The sequence below is a fragment of the Phodopus roborovskii genome, unplaced genomic scaffold, assembly GCF_943737965.1.
Source record: "Phodopus roborovskii unplaced genomic scaffold, PHOROB, whole genome shotgun sequence".
Taxonomy (NCBI): domain Eukaryota; kingdom Metazoa; phylum Chordata; class Mammalia; order Rodentia; family Cricetidae; genus Phodopus; species Phodopus roborovskii.
In genome coordinates, this window is record NW_026126433.1 from 55,953,013 (window position 1) to 55,974,042 (window position 21,030).

The 21,030-nt window shown below is 41.8% G+C and overlaps 1 long non-coding RNA gene across 1 annotated transcript in view; it reads right to left on the reverse strand.

The window, feature by feature from the left end:
- Positions 1-4,497: 4,497 nt before the first annotated feature.
- LOC127223757 (uncharacterized) overlaps positions 4,498-21,030 on the reverse strand; it is a 29,820-nt gene continuing 13,287 nt past the window's right edge. Inside the window, exons 2-3 of the long non-coding RNA XR_007834644.1 lie at positions 11,373-11,436; positions 4,498-4,562 (exon numbers count right to left, since the gene is read on the reverse strand). This is a non-coding gene — a long non-coding RNA (uncharacterized LOC127223757). The remainder of the gene's footprint in view (positions 4,563-11,372; positions 11,437-21,030) is intronic.

Sequence of the window (21,030 nt, forward strand, 5' to 3'; positions counted from 1 at the left end):
GTTCAGGGAAGAGAAATGGCTGGGGCTCCTCTGACCTTTTTTTCTAGAAGTTCTGACTTGTCCAGATAAGCTATCTCCAGATGCCACTCATTGTTATTTTAAAATTATTACTATAAAATCCATCTACCAAGAAATTTGACATAGCCTCCTCTGTTTAAACAACATGAAGGATCTGCCTTAGGCCAACAAGAACCAGGAAAATCTAAGTAAAGGTTGACAGATTGTCCCTAACTAGTTTCTAGCCCACAGGCCTGGATAGTCAGGTAATATGCTGGTCAATTTCCTGGAAGAAAGGCCTTGGAGTCAGAAGGGAAAGTAAATTACTACAAGGTGTTGTTAAAAAGTTAGCCAGTATGGTGGCTAATGCATCCTAGAAGCCGAGGTAGTGAGATTGCTATGAATTCAAGGCTGGCCTAGGCTGCATAGTGAAATCCTGTTTCAAAACACAATTAAGAAGTCAGTAAAAGAGAATGCATAGGAATGGACTTTATAGAATGTCAAGGTACCTCTTAACTCACCTTGGTTACTTTCAGACAATTCATTTATTGATTGAAATAATACACACATTGGTTTGAATCAAATTTTTATTTCACTTAGTTATTGAGTTATGGAATTACAAGGCCTATTGCAAATGTGGATTTGAGACTTCATTTTTTTCTTTTTCTTTTTCTTTCTTTTTTTTTTCAGTTTCCCTGGGTTTCTGGGCATGTTATTTTATGGAGGATGCTATTGGGTAAGCCATCTGACACTTTGTAAATGCTGTGTATAGCTATTACCAGACAAGAGTCCTGAGGACCTATAGGGGCACACATTCCTTCACTATGGGGTTACTCCTCCATCTCAAATTATGGTGGGGTTAAAAGTGAAGGAATATGTATGAGATCCCAAGCATTTTGAAGTGCATTTTCTTGTTTACATAGGTGTTACTCTAAGACTTAAAATTATTCTAAAAAAAATGAGTCCAGTTGACATGGTGAGACATGCCTGTAGCCTGGGACTCAAGGCCTGAGGTAGGAGGGTCATGAGTCCAAGGCTATTCAGGGCAGAAACACCAATACTACCAAAGCAATGACAAGTAAGAAATGCAGCTGGGGGAGGCCATGTAGTTCAGTGGTAGAATGTTTGTATAGCATGTATGATGACAATCTTTCATTACCAGCAACACACACACACACACACACACACACCTTTCTCAAACAATATTGTAAACTAGGTACTCTCATTCTTCTGCATTTTAGAGGCTGAACAAATGGAGACAAACTCTATAGCTGATAGGAGACAGCAGAATTTTTTGTTTGCTTGTTTATGACACACAGTCTCATGTAGCCCAAGCTAGCTTTCAGTTTGCCATACAGGCAAGTTTGGCCTTGAACTCCTAATCTTTCTGCTTGCACTTGTTGACTACTGGGATGGTAGGCCTGTGCCTCCGCTGCTGGCAAGAACTAGTTATTGAACCATGTAGTCTGGTTCTAGAATCCTTGTTCTGGTTTATCTGCTACGGTATAATGACTGCTTAAAGTTTAATACCTACAGGTTTCAAATGGAAACCTAAATATACATATTAATTCATTCAGTGTGTATTACTTGGGTACTTACAACCTTATCAAACTTTTCTTGATGCATGGAACCTCTAGCAACACTTGACTACTTTCCTCCATCTTATTATGGCTATAATTACCTGAAATGGATTGTTTCTGTCACCTGTTCAAAGTAACCTAGCTTGGCTGCATTGTTTCCTTTTCTATCTTCTTGAGCCCTAGACTCAGCTGTTTGTTACAACTAGCATAGGCTAAAGACAAGCAGAAACACCATTAGAATCAAAGCTGGTAGAGTAGAGGAATGCCAATGAGAACCAGATAGAGGGCCTTCCAGCATAAACATAATTCTACAAAGGCTTTTGTTGCTAGCAGTGACCCAACCACAGACCAGTGAGAACTCGAGTTGGCTGGTGAGTTGCTGTTTCTTTTGGTTTGGACCTGCTATTTCCAGCTTGAGGAAGAGCAGTCACAATCATCAGATCCTCACAGGATCAGGGGAGGAGCGGTGAGGCTCATGTGCACCCCCCACCACACACACTCCCTGAAGTTATGTAGGTAGGGGAAGGCTAGGGTGGGTGGGCCTCCAAGACAGTAGAGAAGTGGTAACATTCATGAGACTTCCACAGTGGAACACATGCGTCTTCACACTGCAGGTCAGACTCTTCAGTGAGGAGGTGTATTTGAGTGGACTCCTTTTTTGGGAGGTGGGGGTGGGAAGGTGGTTTGTTTTTAGAGACAAGGTTTCTCTATGTAATAGTCCTGGCTGTCCTGGAACTCGTTTTGTAGAGCAGGCTATCCTTGAACTGAGAGATCTGCCTGGGACTAAAGATGTGTGCCATCATGCCCAGCAGAATTCTTTCTTTAGTTTATTGATGACATCCTTATCTAGAATGAAGAGAAAATCACATTTCCTTCTAAAGCAAGCCATGTGACTCTCTTTGAACCATGTAGCAAGTACTTAAAACTAAGTTTAAATATCAGAAAGGTAGCCTAGGAGTATATCTCAGTTTGCAGAGTACTTTCCCAGCATGCCAAAGCTCTGGGTTTGAGTTTTGGCACTGAACACCGGACATGATGGCACATACTAGCATGTAGGATGCTAGAGGCAGGAGGATTAGGAGTTCATGATCATCCTCAGTTACACAGTTAGCTCAAGGCCACCCTGTACTACATGAGACTGTTTTAAAAACCCACCAGAGTGGATATGAACAAAACCAACTTTACAGAAAGCAAGTGACTACTTAGATGTCCAGGAAACATAGTGGGCATCCTACTGACACATCATCTTAGAGAAGCCTAAGCTTCACCTGGGAGGCAGAAGCCTCTTATTGCAGTACTTGTTTACTGTGTCATCTGTGAGGCAGAAATCAGGCAACCCAGGATCCTTCAGCAAGCAGGCTTCAGAATAAAACAGTCAGCCTTCCTGCTGCACTGTTGGGCAATACAGAATGATGGCCATGGTGTCTTCTAGAAAAGTCCTCTGAGTGGAGAGAGAGAGATTCTCGACAGTGAACTAACTTCACCACTTTCCATGGTGGTGTATATTCTGGTGCACTCTAGTTTTCAATCATAATTATTATTAACACAAGTGTTTTACTAGTCAAATAGTCTTTCTGTAAATATGTCAATGTCAAATGATGAAGTCTTTGTCATTTATTGGTCTTCAGGATAAAGGGTCTGTTCCTTTAAGGTCTGATATCAAGCAGATGAAGCAAAGGAATGTTCTGTGTGCTGTGGATAATATCCTATTTCTTGGCCTTCTTGGCAATTTGGTGAATTCCAGGGCCATAAATGTGAGTCTAATGTACTGTCTACCAGCTTGTCTGACTGGTTGACATGGTTGCACATGGTGCAGTCTGGCCAGCCCTGTTTTCTCTCTCTTTCAAAAGCAGAAAACTTGTTTGTGCCACCATGCTTTAATGCTGTGATTTTTTTTTGAAACACTACCAGATGTTAAGACAGCTGCAGACTTACTGTTCTGTTGAACAGTGTGTATTTTTTGCCTGCCGGCCTTCAAGGCAGAACTTCATACACATTCTCCTTATACAGTGCTGCAGGGTACGTGGGTTTACAAATGGTGTCATGAACTGAATAGAGGGAATCTAGGCTTGGGAATTACTTCCTATGATGATACAACTCACAAGGGCGTAGAACTGCAACTCAACCCATCCCTCTGATTCCAAACCCAGGTCCCTGAGAACATGAAACTACTCATAGTTTCCAGATAAAAGATGTTAACACCTATATCACTCCCAAATAGTTTCTTGAGAAATATTTTTGTGAAGGCATGTGTTTCCTTATAGAGAGTGCTTCAGAGGATTGTCTGCCCCATGACAGTCAGAGGGGTTTTGAGATGTGGTATTGTCTAATCTACACTATTCCCCATCTCCTTTATATAGAAAGTAGGGTGAGCAGAACATATTAGTGAACCTCTGTGACCCCTGAAGGACCCCTGATACTAGTCTAGACATGAAGAGTGTTATTCATGACCATGGGACCCACTGGACCTCCCTCCTTCTTTATGATGGTGGTCTTCCTGCCCTAGGGAAGGTAGGTCTCAGGATGTAGTCAAAAGGCTGGAGTCCTGGTGTCCTGATAAGCTCAAGATTGTCATCGAAGGTCCTGGGTTGAATGTATATTTGGATGTAGAGTGGATGCTAAAGGTGTCTCTGTTCTCTCCAGCTGAAGATGCTTGAGGTAGAAGGGTGCTTATCCTGTCCTTCAAGAATTCTAAGACCATCTTGGAGCAGTCAGTATGAGGAGAGTAGGCTGAGAGGAGTCTCACGACAGCACACCTATACCTGCAATTTACTAGAGGCTGCAATTTACTACAGAGGCTAGGAACTACATAGCTTTGACTAGGTATATAGCTGTGAGGGAGAGGGAGATGGAGACACAGGCAGTTGGGGAGAGTTACCTAAATCCAGATATTTACCCACCCTCCTCTCTCCTTTGCTTCTCTTCCTCCTCCTCCTCCTCTTCATTCTCCCCCACCTCTCTTTTACTGTCAGGAAGTATCTGTATCTAAACAGAAAAAGAAGAGCTTGGCACCTGCTCAGACAAACCAAGAGTGGTTTCCTCCCTCACCTGATGGATAGATTTAAATAGTTTAAACTGTTGACATTTATCAAATTACCCCGAAACCTTCCACATCACCACCTTGCTTCGCACACATAGAGACTTCTTAAAGAAGCCTTTCAACATTTGCTTTTCTTGGTTATCATAACATTTGAGGATGTGTCACCTTTTTTACTAAGTGTGTACTGTACACATAAGCAGACCTCACCACCTTGTTATCCTGTGCTTATGTAAAATAAAATAAAGACATGTAGCGTTAACCCAACAATTCAGGTAGCCATTATCTGAATATTTAAATAACTAAATTATATCCTCATAATTATTTGAGTACATGTTTAGCTCTTTATTCCCTGGGAGGATTTTTCAGAACTCTGTATGTGCTGGTATCTTCTCTTCCAGTCTTAGTAGCATTTACTCTTTCCATTATTCTCAGTGAGGGAGATTAGAGGTCAGTGGCTGCCTTCAGGGAAACTGTATCTGAGGCTTTCTCAGAAAGAGTGGGACTCAATGTTGGTATGATCCCAAACAGACATCTGCTAAGTGCTAAATGGAAGGGTTACCAGCATTTTGCTAGACTTCCAGGAGTTTCATCTGGCCATAAAGCTTAGAGAAGGCTGTCCAGGAGATTGCTGAGACCACAGGTAGAATTGGTGGAGCTTTGATGAAGAAAGGAATTGCCCTGAGGTTTTTTATATAAGAAGGCAAGAATGTAAACAGAGACAGAAGTGGGATGATGTAAGGTCTACTGGGAACACAGCAGAAGCATGTTTAGGATGAAGGGGAGGGCACTAATCGAGAAGAAGGCTAATATTATTCAGGGCTCCTTAGGTCCCATATACTGTAAGGTCCATGGACCAGCTGTCCTCACATCAAGCAAAGAGGATTATTATTGATTGTTTCTCCATATCCAATGTGTAGCTTTTCTCTTGGGAAGTGATTGCTAAGAAGTACAACATTTTCCAGAATCCTTTGCATCTAGTTGAGGTCAAGCAATTATTCTCTGGTGATAGGCAGTGTCTGTCCACCCCACTGAAGTGATTAGGAATCCAGGGTGCCTTTTCTATCATAGGCCTTAGAAGGGGATGATGAGTTATAAACAAAGAGACTTCAACATCATAGGGGAAAGAGAGCCATGAAACAAGGGAGGGAGGCTGAATCTGTTGTGAGTTTGTGTGCTGAGTGAGCCTTGAGTCTTCTTTGGGCCAAGCTCTGAGATGTGTGATTTGTCTTTCAGAGCAGCAAGAATTGCCTTGGTCAAGATGGCTATGATTACAGGCCTGTTTCATAGTGGTTCACATGTGGCTCACAGTTCCACAATTAGTAAGAGCAAGGGCCAAGATGTGGGTCCAGGCTTGTCTTCATAGAGCTTCTCTAGGCACAGTGCTTCCCATATGTTAAAGAGTATCCAGTCTCCCCTATCATTCTAGACTTTGTCTGCAGGTCAAGACAGGTGAGGTGTCTTTGTAGTAATTCCACTTGAAGGCCTGTAATATTATGGGATAGAATAAGTGCCTTGCAAAATAAGGCTCTGTGTCCTGAAGAGACATGGCTCCGAGAAGACATGGTTTCAGAGAAGACATGGTTTTACCTTTCAAGAGTGAGGACCTGAGTTCTCATCTCTAAAGCTCACCCAAAGTTGGATGGGGTAGGAATAGTCAGAGGGTGGTATTCACTGGCTTTATTTTCAAACCTTTCATTTTCACCTCTTTTGAAAGTGTCAACTCCTTGATCCCTGCTTTGGTTCACACTCCTTTGGCTCACAAGTACATCTCTCACATAGAGTGGTAGCATGGTCACATGGTCTTTCAACTACTCACCCCGTGTCTTATATCAACCCATCAAGGGCATTCTTCACATAACCGGGAGTGATTTTTCTAAAATGTAAATCTGATCATTGTTTCACTCTCCTTTTACAACTCCTCACTGATTTCCAGTGGCACACATCCAAATTGTTTCACAGAACACAAGAGGCCCTCCATGGCTTGTCCTCAAGTCTCTCCAGCCTTGTGTCTGACATGTCACTCTTCTCTGCCCCAGCTTCAAACACAGTGAGCAGCAACAGACTGTTTAGTTTCTCTCTGCTTGCTTCTGTGTGTTCCTCCTGCTTGAGAAATGATTATGTATCCTTCAAGACCCAAAGGCATGACCCTTATGCATCCACCATGGTGACACTATGCCAGCCCTCTTCCAGGGAAAGTGCGTTGCTCTTTCCCCATGTCATTATTCGGAGGACTTCCTTTTAGGACTTGTGTCTTGGGACCTCTTCTGAGCATTAGCTGTGAGCAGAAATAGTTCTGGTCTCTGCTTACTCTTAGAACAGAAGTGGGCACTAAGTTCAGATGTTCTCACAGATCAATGTGAGATTACTACGGGGTACTCTGTGAGGAAGCGAAGAGTGCACAAGGCAGGGGCGTTCAGTTGACATGGGGAGATGCTGGAGACTCTAAGAAAGGGGGCTTGGGTGGAGATATAAAAACCCGTGCCTGGGGAGAAATGGGCTGCAGGAGAGGAGATGGAGAAACCCCATGGAAGACGGCATTTGAGTCTGTCATGGTGAGTGTGTCTGTAATCCCAGCCCTCAGGACACTGAAAGGAGGGTTCTGAGCTTGAAGCTAGACTGGGGTGATTCCTTATTCATATCTGTTTACTTGGTTTCTCCCTCTCTCTCTCTCTCTCTCTCTCTGTGTGTGTGTGTGTGTGTGTGTCTGTCTGTCTGTCTGTGGAAAGAGTTAAAGTGTGAGGCGTTGTTTAATCCACTTTGGGGCCATGGAGGAAACAAAGTTAGATAATGAACTTAAAATAAGAAAAGGTTGCTTGAGTTCGGTTTGGAGATTCTTGTCCATGCTTGGTTAGCATGTTTCTTTCGTGTCCACAATGAGCTGACATATCATGGAGGGAGCATGTGACAAGGAAGCAGCAGAAAAAGGAAGTGCATAAGAGGAAGCGAGGGGCAGAGGAATGGATTGATGTCCCAGTATCCTTTGCAAGGACCTGCTATGTTGATCTAACTTCTTTCTTCCAGGCCCAAGCCCTGAAATTCTCCACTGGCCCCTAACAGCACCACTGGCTGACAATCACACTTTTAGTACTCAGGCTTTTTATCAGGGGGCATTTAAGGTAAAAGCAGGTACATTGGGAAGAATCAGGAGGATTCATGTCACATGCATTTCTATTTCTTCATGTTTGCCATGTTATAATTATATTTATGAAAGTCTTACAGTGGACTGTGAGCTTCTCAATGCAATGAGACAGCATCAACATATCATTACTGTTTTTCATCTTTGTTGTGTTCCTTGTACCTATCCCTATAACTGTGTATAATATTTGCAAAGTGAATGCCTTTGCATGCATACTTCAACTGACCCCAAAGGACTGCACATTTTCTCCCACACAGATAGTAGAGAGGAAGGAACAACAACAAAACTGGAAAGGCAAGTTGGAGCTCAGTGGTAGAGTGTTTTAAATCCCTGGCTAGGAAATTATATTAAGACATAAAGTGCAATTAAACTTCAAGTTTACATTTACTTTCCAATCCAACCTTTGTCTCCAGTGGTGCCTCTGTTATTTTAAAAACCATATAGTATTTACTCAAGGGACATTCTCTCCTAAGTAAATCAGAGCCAGCAGCCAAGTTCAGAGAAAAAGACAGAGTTGGTACTGTAAGAACCAGTTATGATTTTATACTGAGGACCAAATTGAGTCAGAAAAAAAAATCCATAGGAAAAAGACTAGCAATACAGAAGATGTGTTATGACCACTAATTTTCACTTGCTATCTTTTTGTTTTGTGTTAGAGGTTAGGATTTGGTCTTTAGGGCCAATGTGGAGAGAGGCTTGACATTTACATGGCTGGTTGCTGGCTTGATTTTAGAGCACAGTTCTAAAGAGCTTCATATTAAAAGGCTACCCTGTTTCTTGGGGTCACAATCATTAAAAGAAACTGTTTTGTCTCATTAATTTAGTCAGAAACACACAAACAGCTTCTATGTATACCAAGACAAAGCTGGGTCTATAAATGCCTTGTGAAGTGTTTGGGATTAAAGTTGACTTGTGCAAGGCCTTGTCTAAAGCCAGTTTGTACACATTCATGAATGAGGCTATTTTAGTTGCATTAACCAGGACCAGGATGAGAAATTCTTCAACCACACTCCTGAAATCAGATACACTGTCCTTCGTTGATTTATTAGAAATCTGTATTGTAAGATCCTATATTTACCATCCACGTTGGGTATATGGGTAACTAAGCCAGGGACTGTATTTCCCCCACCATGTGTACATAGCCTTTGCATGTACAGATCATTCCCTTGTGTAGTTGTGAAATCTCTGTCATGTCAGCCAAGCAGTCCTTCTTGTTAGTCTATCAAAAAAGGTTTACATTAATCTCTCTCTCTCTCTGTGTGTGTGTGTGTGTGTGTGTGTGTGTGCACATGCATGTATACACATACAGAGTCTGTAGAATACATGTGGGAATTGGTTCTCTCAATCCACCTTTTATTTATAGCATAGGTCTCAAGGATCAGACTCAAGTCATTAGATTTGGTGGCAGGCCATTTTATGCATGGTACCATCTCCCCAGTTCCCTTCTTGCCAGTCTTAATGATGAAACTCAGAATTGGCCATCATGTGACAGAGAGGCCAATCATATTGATTCCAGTGACTGGCTGTGGCAAGTCTGTTGGATCCAGCTGCACTCTGCAGTTACAATTATAATGTGGGAAGTGTAGACCTGACAGGTTTCTGGTAACTCTAGTCACAAAGAGAGGAAGGCTAAGGATTGTGATAAGAAGGTCAGTGTAGTGGTTGAGATCTCAGGATCTAAAACCATATGGCTTGAATTTCATATCTGCAGCTAGTGACTTGCTAGTATCACAGTCTTTGTTTCCTTGATTCTCAGTTTCCCCCATGCATGGTGAGGTTAGCAGTACACTTACTGTCCAAGCTTGCTGAGGGAATAAAAAGTTACTATCAGCAAAATGCTTAGGACAGGGTCTGCTACAGAGTAAGTAATTTCTAGCTGCTATGATTAGATTAGGAAAAAGCTCAAGAGATGAGCTTTAGAAATACAAAGATTAATGAGGGCAAGGTCAGTGGAACTTCTGGTGAGATCTAAAAAAAATTGAATTTTTTGGTCAACCATTAAATACGCATCATCTGTTTGACCTTTTAAACAGAATTATTGTAGAGATTGCTTTCTATAAATAGTCTCTAAAAAGTATTAAGAATATCAAAAAAGCATCCAGAGAGGCTGGGGATGGAAGTGCTATTTAGTGAAGATTTAAAAACTTAGGATGCTTCAGATTGGTGAAGAGAAAGTTCACAAAAACAGATAGTGAGTTCGTCTTAGAGATGGGTTTAGTAATGTATATAACATCACCAGGTATTTACTTATCAATTACTAGTTCAATAAAATTTTGATTCAATTTGCCTGTTTGATTCCACGTTTGTTTGTTTGTTTTTTTCTATGTAACTTCAGTTGGTCCTCATAAAATTCCATGGAGCCCATTTCTCTTCACTTTGCCTGACTCTAAGCAGAGGCTCCAAGGTGTCCTGCAACCCTTTGAAGCCTCATGTGATGTGAAACCCAGTGGGGAGTCCTGTCCCAGTCCTTGTTGTCTGCTCTGTGGTGTTTCCCTTTATTTGCTGTTGTTGTTGTTAATACCTATCATTAGTAGGGCATGTATGGTTTTGCAAAGTACTCAATAGTCTTGTGCATGATGCATTCTTTTGCATGTGTGTTTATGTGTAGAGGTATATATGTATGTGCATGTTCTTGTGTGCGAGGATGCAGTGCACAAACATGCACATGTGAGTTGAGGCCAGAGGTCATCGTCAGGTGTTGTTCCTCAAATGCTGTTCGTTTGTTTCTCTGAATCAGTCTCTCACAGAGACTTGGGAATCACAGGTCAGATAAGGCTGGCTGGCCAGGAGCCTCAGGCATCTCTCTCCTCTCCTCTTCAGGGTCAGGATTATAAGTGCAGCCACAATGCCTGGCATTGAAAAGTATGTTCTAGAGATAAAGCTCCGGTCTTCAAGCTTATTCAGCCAGCATTATTTGGTAATGGAAGCTATGGAAGCTGGTTCACAAAGGCTTGTTCTTCAGGCCACATGTGCTGTAATCAAATTCTCTAACAATAGTTTCTTGACAAGTCCATACCTACCATGATCTGTCTGGCTGATGGTCAGAGAGAAGGACAGAGGAACCCCATTAAAGGATGAGTATAAGCAGCCAGGAGGCAGGGTCAATGCAGAATCTGCACTAATCTTACCCTACCTTTATAAGCACAAGGTGTCTATGTCTCAGTAGACTGACTGACTGTTCTTCTGCCCTCCAACCATACTGTCAAGATAGGAACAGAAAACATCCGAGCTGGACTTCAGGAAGCATTCAAACAGTGTGGGCATTAAAATATGAGGGATGATGGAGGAACTGCTTTCCCCATAACTTTCTAAGACATGATGTCATCTGGGTGTGATTATGCTATGTTTCAAGTGGCCATCCCATCCAGCTTCTGGGTGAGGCCTAGTCTGTAAGTCTGATGGATATTGTGAACACATCAAGAAACTCCTGGGTTGCTATTAGTTTGGTCTGCATTAGTAGAAAATTGTCATACTCTACCTGGGAGTTTGCCAGTGTGATGACATCCAGAGTTAGGAGCTGCCAGCAATCACTATTATCCACGGTGATGGCTTTATGGCTTTATACATGCCTCTCAAGATAATTAAGATATTTATATCCATAAAATGGAAAAGTACCCACCTTAATCTATTTTATCTCTAATGTCTACACAGAATTCAGACATTTTTAGCAGGCTGAGTAAGATCTCAGGATCTTAGGGAGAAAAACATATTAATAAATCTTTCATTCATGTATATAAAAATTGCTATTGAGAAAAATCACCAAAGCTACTGTTCTGTGGATTGGAAGTGAGCTTGCTGCAAAGTTGCCCATTCATCAGCTGCATATTAAAAGTACTCACTATAAAGTCATTTTATTCATTCACTTATTTGTTTATCTTCTTTACATTGGGTAGGTATGGATTTGGGATTCAGGATGGTAAAGAGAAAAGAGACAAACGTTCTGGGCCTCATGGAGTCTATGTAGCAGTCGAAGAGTCACTGTATAGAAGATATAGTGATAGTACAGGCTATGGAGGAGATGAAGGAGGGAGGTGGGGCCTGGGAGGCTCAGAGGGAGGGGCTTTTGGATGCAGACCAGCAGGATTTAAGGAAGCCAACTTCACAGATATCTAAAGGAGAGCATTTCATGGTGTGTGTGTGGGGGGACAGCATGCCCACTGTGTTTGAGGAAAAGAGTAGAGCAGAAATACAGGAGAAAGACAGCAAGCATGGGAGAGAAGCTGAGAGGGTCTGTGGGTGGGTGGGGCAGCGTTTGGAGATGGCGCTTCCACAGGTCAGGGTGTGCACATTTGAGTTCTCATCACCCGAAAGCCAGCAGTGTGGTGGCACATAGGAGATACACGAGGATGGGGATATGCGTACTGGCACTTAATAGTCATCAATCATGCAGCAAGTGTCATTTGATGCTCTGGACTCCAATAGAGAAAGTATTTCCCCTAGCAGGCATGTCTAACCAGTGTACCTAAGACCACATATACTCCAGTGTGTACATAGGAGTGTGACACCAAGGCAATTTGTGAGCTAAAATATGTGATTTCTTTCTGTGGTTATGTTTTGTGACTTGATCATGTTGTTCTAGGGCATGGACCCTTTCAGATGGCAGTGTAGTGTGTGTAAAAAGGTTGCACATGTCTTTTTACATGGTTGAGCCTGGCAAAGGCAGTACACATACATTCTAATAGAGGCCACACACACTTAACAATATAAACATTTTTGAACTTGCATACATAGTGACAGGAAAAGCCCATTTTCTGTGGGAATGTTTTTAAACTATGGGAGGAGATGTGAGCATCAGATGCCTCCACCTTTTAGGGTCCCAATGAAAACTCAAAGTTTGCTTTCACCCCAGTTCATCCTACAGAAGCAGGGAGTTCATTAGGCTTAGAGATATATTGGTAGCAAACTCTGAGATAGAAGCAATGTTGCATGTCTCCCGTTATTGTCATGAAATGAGAGAGATCCTATTTTGTTGCAAACTTAGGTCATTGGTGTAACTAAACACCCTGATCTATGATGACTCATGTTTCCTGCCTTGCCAATGTATGAAAGCATGTTGAGAGCTGGTCCTGCCTTCTGCTTCCATGTCAATCACCTCTGAAGGTAAAGACAAAACTCATAAAGCTTCTGAGACTAGGCAAAATTTGCATTTCTTCCTCAGCCTTAGTTGTCTTCATTATTATTAACATACTCACCTCATTAGCATACTCACCTTATTAGCATACTCACCTCATTAGCATACTAATCTAGCAAAGTAGTAGGAAGCTTAAAATTTTAGCCTCCTCTCCCCCATCCCCCAGTATAGAATAGGAAAATACTCTAAATCTGCTTGGTGAATCTTGTGAATAAGTAGTGTTATGGATGTAGCATGGTTTAGAGATGGTTTGAATGTGTCCCTTAAGATTCATGGGTAGGGGACCTGTTTTCTCTATACAGTTCTCCAGCCTTAAAAAGATGTGACAGGATAGTATCAGAAAAGCAACTAATATGGAAAGCAGCAGAGAACTGGCAGACACTGATAATCAACCACCATTTGTCTTCAGGTGATCAAACATTTCTTTAGAAAACAAACACACTACCCTCAAGGCCTCCAACTTCCTTTTTATTGTGACAATGGCTTCATGTTCAGGATTTTGTTATTCCAATCAAGTTCATTGGGTGTGGAGGAATCACACCTGCCCAGAGTGTTTGAAGCTGAGGCAAGAGGATTATTGTGAATCAGTTGCAGGCAACCAGGATACAGAGTGAGAACCTGTCTCAAAAATACAAAGCAAGAAACAAAAAACCCACCCCAGAGTAAACAAATAATAGAGAAAGCAACAAATCAACAAATAAACATATCAGTTATGCAAGGGGGTGCCTGGGAGCTGTTTGTTTGAACATGGTTCAGGACAGGTTGTCTGCTACCCATCAACTATGGTGGTACAGGGGTAACACACCTGGCTAGAAGATGGGGAGGGTAGATATCTGCTGGTCCACATTCTGAAGGAGGGCTTATGATGGAACTGTTCCAATTACCCTGTTCTCTGGTGCTTGGCTCAACTGTTAAATCAGTTGGCTATGAGGAACAAAGCCCAGGTCTGTACTGTGATCTCAGCCTATGACCTCTGGTAGAAGTTTGAGCTTCATTTTGTACTGCCGTCCTTTTTCTTCCAACTCAACTTTTTTAAGAGAACTAGGGCTTTCCTATGATCTTGGCTATTTACTGGTCAAAATCTTACCTACATAATTCTTCAAATCACACCGGGCTCTGTCTGTATTCCCCACCTGAACCTGCTGTGGAGGTGCCCACCTCAGATATGAACACAGTGTATTTAGGGGCAGATTGTGCAGCTCAGATTGGAAACCCTCTGCAGGGGCATATTCTTCCATCTCTCTGAAGTCTCAGCCAAGATGGGGTTTGACCTTAACCCTCCAGGCCATTACACATGTGTGTGTGTGTGTGTGTGTGTGTGTGTGTGTGGTGTTTCGAGAGACAGGGTTTCTCTGTATTGTTTTGGAGCCTGTCCTGGAACTTGCCCTGAGATCCACCTGCCTCTGCTTCCTGAATGCTGGGACTAAAGGCATGCGCCATCAATGCCCAGCCCATTAGACATGTCTTAATTAGAGAATACTTTTTGAGAGAGATTAGAGGGGAGAAAGTTTACTTTGATCTTGTTTAATCCCTGTAGGTTTTATGGACATGTTTTTGGATCATCTTCCCTCCCTCTTTGTTCCTCATCCACCATACCCAGCCTCAAACAGTCTTCTCTTGGATCCATCCCTCTCTTCCCTGAGTATCATATGTGGCTGTGAGAAGTGCTTTTTAACGTTCTGCCTAGAGTCCTTGGCCACATCTTGTCTCTTCTGCATTCCACGGCACTCCAAGCAAATTTTATGCTAACTCTTCTGTCTGCATTTAACTTGTGTTCCTTCCTTCAGTCCCTACCTCCCCAACACTATCTTTTCCCTTTGTCTTTCACGTTCTCACTTCCTTGACCTTTCTTCCCATTTTTCCTAAGCAGTTCTTCAAGGCCCTGAGAACGAGTGTCTAGCATTTGGTCACAAAGCCAATGCCACATGTTTAGGATTTCTATGAAAGAAGGCTATGTTTTGTAACAACTTTTCTCTAGTTGCATACAACCATGTAAAAACTTCCTCAGCACCCATTGCCTTAAAGATGCTATATTTTGTTCATGATTTTGTGGTTCAGAGATTTGGGAAGAGATAGTCAGGCATTTCTTTTTGTAGATCTCTTGTGCAGTTATAGGCAGATGGATGTTGGCTAGGTAGGACTGTGGATACAGTTACATCTGAAGGCCTGAACAGGCAGAAGTCCAAATGGGTCACTTACATGACTAGCAGCTGATGTTGGCTGTTGTCTGGGAATGCAGGAGGGGCTGTTGACCTAAGGCCCTGAGCCATGGACTTTGCACAGCATGGTGGCTGTGTTCCATGAGGGATAGTCTAGAGAGAATGTTTCAAGAGACCTGAGTAGTTTCTAATAAGTCTTCCTTAGAAGTTCCAGGGCATTGCTTTGACTGGATCCTAATAACTCATACTCAGTAGATGGAGACACAGTGTTCTTTATTTTTAAGAGTTTATTCTTTAACTGTTCCATCCACATAGATAGTATAACTTAATTATATCTATGCACACCCAGCTCCAGGACCACAGCCGCACAGTCCTCTCCCACTTTCACACTCTCTTCCTTATGTGAGCTGCTGAGATGGAGATCGGAACTCAGTCTTCCTATTTGTGTGGCAAACACGTGATTGACAGAACCGCCTGGTTTGTTAAGCATTGTCTAAGTGAAAAAAGCTGTGCATATTTTGTTGTCCTCTTTGGTTTTCCACAGTAATGATCAGAGCCTCATAAAACCACCCTGCTCTCAAGGAATACTGGTAACATGCAAGCACAGAGCTAAAAACTAGAAAGGGCTTCTACAGGGCTCTTTGGTTCTAGGCAAGAGACAAAAGGAATTTTAATCCATTGAAAAACTTTTTGGAGATAGCATGTTGTGGTGTAGCCCAGGGTGGCTTTGAAATCTTAATCCTCTTTATCCTTCCAAATACTGAGATTATTGGTTTGTGCCACCATGCCCAGCCTCAGTCCATAGAGATGAGAAATCTTGCAGAGAGCCTTTTGTCCTGAAAAGCATCTAAAGTTTATGAAACCTTTCAAACTTTCTCAAGATGGCTTTTCCTTTGGAGCCTTCTTGTTGCTGCCAGAAGTTCAGTGCCATGTATGTGTGATCCATGGCCTGAGGACAAAATGTACTCTCAGGTAACTCCCATAGGGCCTGACACAAAATCCTAAACTTACTAAAACATAAGATTTTTAAAAATGCATTTGTCTTGGTAACCCAATGTTTCTTGAGTGTGAGCTCTGTAGTTGGTATTTATTACAGTGCCAAAAGGCCACCAGTGCAGACATTGTGGGTGTGTAGATTTTAAAATTGTGTGAATTGCTGTCATGGGGATCTATATGTTGACTTTAGTCAGGCAGTGCACCCTCTTTTATAGTCTCTAGCAGGACTCACTGACATTTTAACTGTGGTCCATCAGAATCTTGACCTTTTAGGGGCTGGGGAGATTGTTCCATTGGTGAAGTGTTTGCTGTGCAAGATAAAGTACCTAAGCTGCACCCTCAGCACCCATGTTTTTAAAAGTCAGGTGTTGTTGGGGTGTACCTATAATTGCAACTCTGGTGAAGGGAGGCTTGTTAGCCAGCCAGTCTACAAATCAGTAAGGTCCTGGGTCAAAGTAAGGACAGTAAGGACCCTGTCTCAAAAATTAAGGTGGAGGGCAATTGAGGGATGCACCCATTGTAGACCTGACTTAATTACTTTTCTATTGCTGTGATGTGACACCAAGAGAGAGTTTATTTGAGGCTTATAGTTTCAGAGGGTGGAAGCCCATGATCACCATGGCAGAGAGCATGGCAACAGACAGGCAGGCCTGGTACAGGAGCAGAAGCTGAGAACTGAACTTCTTGACCTACAAGCACATGAGGGAGAGAGAACTGAAAAGGACGCGGGTTCTTGAAACATCAAAGTTCACCCCACTGACGTGCCTCCTCCAAAAGGACCATACATACTAATCCTTCCCAAACAGTTTTACCAACTGGGGACCAAGGGTTCAGATATAGGTGCCTATGGAGATCATTCTCAGTCAGAACCCTGCAGTCTCTGAAATCTACACATACGCACAGTCATACACACAAATCATGGCATTTTGTTTTGTTGAGCTGGGTTCTCTAGTCATGCCATTACAGTGTACCAGAGGATTCAGCAGCATATCTGGGTCTTTATCCCCTTGATCTGTGTATTGGAGATGGTGATAACAGCAGACCAGAGCCATCTCTTGTAGGCATCAATGATAGTACCTTGACATCTTGACTACAGGACTTCAGTAATCTACCTCTACTCTTTTTAAATATGAGTCTTCTCCTAGGTCACTTTATTATATGGCTATACATTTGGAACAAAACACTAGAAAGGAAGGAATCTTCTAGGATGGCTGGGCATTTGCCCTTGAACTCTGAAGGGCATTCATACACAGAGAAGATGGGATGGATATGGGTGACTGCAACTGGCAGACATCAAAGGTAGGGTGAGAAACGATAGTGTAGTTCAAATCCATGGTTCCTTATGGTCACTGACTTAGGAAGACATGAGCATGACAGAGGTGAGCACGAGCAAGAGGGCATTCCCACCATCTGGCATCCTCTTTACTCTTTCTTCCATGCTTGAACATTTTTATTGTAGAGGTCTTTCACCTCCTTGGTGGGGCTGCATAGGTCTCCTGGGTAGTTCATTTTATGTTTTTGAATTTCTTCTGAATGGTTGTTCTCTCCTTGTTTCCTTTCCTAGTGAGTTATTATTTGTATACAGAAAAGTTACTCATTTCTCTACTCTTGAAGTAGGATTTCACTGTGGCTCAGGCTGGCCTTGAACTCTCAGCAATCCTCCCGAATACCAGGATTATAGGCATGTGTCACCACTCATGGCTTCTGATTTCTCAGCATTGATTTTCTGCTGTGTTGTGTGTCTGACAGTGTTTAGCAGATCCAAGAGCCTTGTGATGGCATCGTTAGGGTTTTTAAAGTCTAGGAGCATGCAAGTTCAGAAAGACGTACACTGCGTGCCTTTTCTCTGATAGGTAGAATGGAGAAGCACCTATACATTTGTATATGGTAAGATGTATGTATAACACAAAAGCAGAATTGGGATGATTGGCAATGGTAGAGACCAATAATTAGGAGGGAGGAGGAGGAGAAAATGGAGTAATAAAGAATAAAGAACAGTGATGCAGTTGTATAAAACATGAAAAAAATTAATAAAATGAGGCCAGCAGGAGATTTGAAGGGATTTCCCTAGCATTGGTTTCAGCTTACTCCAATGAACTAGTTTTTAGAGTGAGTGCTGTGCTGAGAGAAATTCTGAGTCCATGTTTGACATATGTACAAATGGGTATAATGATTGATTAGCAGTGTCTGCCATGGATCTCAAGGCTGGGTGGGCCTGGCATTCACCAGCAATGCATATGTTGTCTGTGGCTCAGCTGATCATTTGGAGGCTGACCTGGACTTCAGCTACAAAAAGCTAGCAATGTGGCTGAAAAGCAGAAACCCACTCAACAGAGATGATTTTTTCCCTCACAGAGGTCAGATCGTACCATTTCCAACTTTATTGAGAATTTATATGGTAAAATATTAGCAGGGGTTGTGGTAGAGAGTGTTTGCTGTGCAAGTGTGAGGACTCAAGTTCAATCCCCAGTGCTCACTGCAGTGACCTAGCCCCTACTTAACAAAAGCCAAGCCTGGTGGCATGAGCTAGTAAGCACAGGACTGGGGAGACAGGTAGAATCTTGGGCTTGCTGGACAGTCTGACTAGCCTAACTGGTGCGGTCTGGAATCTAATAAGACACCTTGTCTGAAAAAGTAAGGCAGACAGCTCCTGGGAAACAATATCCAAAGTTGAAATCTGTTCTCCAAATACAAGTGTATATGCACCTTCAGAGCTGTAGCTGTCCCTACTCCTCTACTTGGGCACACTCAGAAAGTAGAAGGAAAACACAGGGAAAGATAATGGGAAGAAAACTGCATACTTGAATACCAGTTTAGGGAATTTGTTTGTGGTTGGGAAAGTTATGGAGAAAACTGATTTTTTTCTTCTTAAAAATAGCAGTAACATCATCAGAGTCAGAGAGTGCATGCTTTAAATACAGTTCATCTCAAATGGGCCACTCTGTTTATGAAGATTTTTATCTATATATGCACATAAATATGTACATATAAATTTTCACAGCCAAAGGGAAAGGTTGTATATTATGGCATAAAATTATATATTTTTTGGCTGTGACTCAGCAGCCATAAAATCTAAGTAGTTTCAAGCATCAGAAAGATGGGAAACACTCTTTCTAACATCTTAAAATAATTATGTGGAGGCCAATCCAGTGGCCCCTGTGCATAAGTATCTCAGATTGAATTTTAGGAGAGTTTTTCTGCACATCCTAGTATTAACTTTGGGAAGTAGAAATAGACCATATATATAATAGGCAGCATCCCTGTTAACTTTCTGGCCCAGCAACCCCCTTTGAAATGTTTGTATATGCATTTAAATGCAACCATTAAGAGGTGAAGTCCTTTTCTATGTCTGTTCCCTAATGAAACAAACTTTCAAAACTAACTACAGAGGAAAATACTATAATACTTATGTAAAATGTTTAGATGCCAGGGAAAGGGACATAAGTAAAAGTCACACAGGATGTCATCAAGAAAAGATTGGCATTTGGTTCACCCATGAATAAATTATGGCTCAAGTTTGGATACTTGTCATGTCACAACTTATAAAAATTAATGTGAGCTCACCTTTTATCCAAGACAGAAAAGTTGGAGCCAGGCAGAGTCTTGTGACACTAGAAAGGGGTAGCTCACCAAAGTTCTCAGAAAGAAAATCAATCTGTTATTGGCTTGTTTTTTTTTTTTTTTTTTTTTTTTTTTTTCCCATGTGATGTAACAGAATGGCAAATTTTACTAGTTTTTTTTTTTTACTCTAAGTTTTAAGACTTATGCTGTTCTCATCAGTCAAAAGTTATCAGGGCACTTCAAGCTCTGACTTTTACTGAAATCCCTCTACTTAGCAATGAAGTGGCACGTACCAAAGGCTAGTCTGTTTGCTAAAGCTAGATTAATTACAACTGTATTAAATACTCCAGACTATTATTTTTTTACTATTCTAGGTAGGTGATAAATCATGATAGGTATAGTGACAATATAATATAGGCAAAATTGCTGTCATGAAAAATGTTCACAGTGGGGCATGCTTAGGGCGATATTGATTCAAGGGCAATATGGAGTTTGTCAATGTAATGGGTGTATGGCTGGAGGCAGAATCATCCAGAGGAGGACTGGAACAAACTTTAAGGCTGTCTCCAGGGCCTGAGCATGGTGGTGCACACCTTTAATCCCAGTACCTAGGAGGCAGAGGCAGGAAGATCTCTTGAGTTCTGAGACAACCTGGTCTACAGAGTGAGTTTCAGTACAGCCAGAGCTACATTGTGAGACCTTGTCTCAAAACAAAAGATAACAAAACAAAACTGAAACTTCCAAAAAAAAAAAAAACAAAACAAAAACTAAATCCAAGTGTCTCCTGTGTCAGTGAAATTTCTGATTGGCCACTTTGTATGAGAAACATGATATTACCAAAGAGTCAATTTAGGAAAGTTTTATTTCCACAATCCTGTCTGGTTTAGCATAGCTTCTTAGAATCAGGCACTCTGCAAGTAGTGAGTTCAAGGTCAGTCTGGGATACATGTGGCCTTGTGGCAACAAAACAAACTCCTCCATAGTCAAAGAAACCAACAGCCAGACAAAACAAGAAAAATTCAAATCCAAACCAAACAAATCCAAACAACAAATAAACAAACAGAGGAGTAGAAGGTCTTTTTTCTTTCTTTATATCCAGGTCCTAGATGGGAAACTCCTGAGTCCTAAACACCTGGCTTGGGTTACATTAAAGTTAAAAACTTGCTGAACCACCTAGAAAAAGAATGAGTTCTCTGTATCCATATGTCTCTGTTTGTCTGCCTGCCTGTCTGTATGTCTGTCTGTTTCCCTGTTTCTCTGTGTATGTGTGTGTAAAGATTAGAAGGGAGATATGGCCATCATACCCACATTCAGTCAGTCGTGTTCCTTTGATATTAGTTCTCAAGGAGATTCCAAGGACCATTGTTATAAAAAGCAATGTGAACTAGGGCAAAGTGGATATGTTTATTGGTGACCATATCATGACTTTT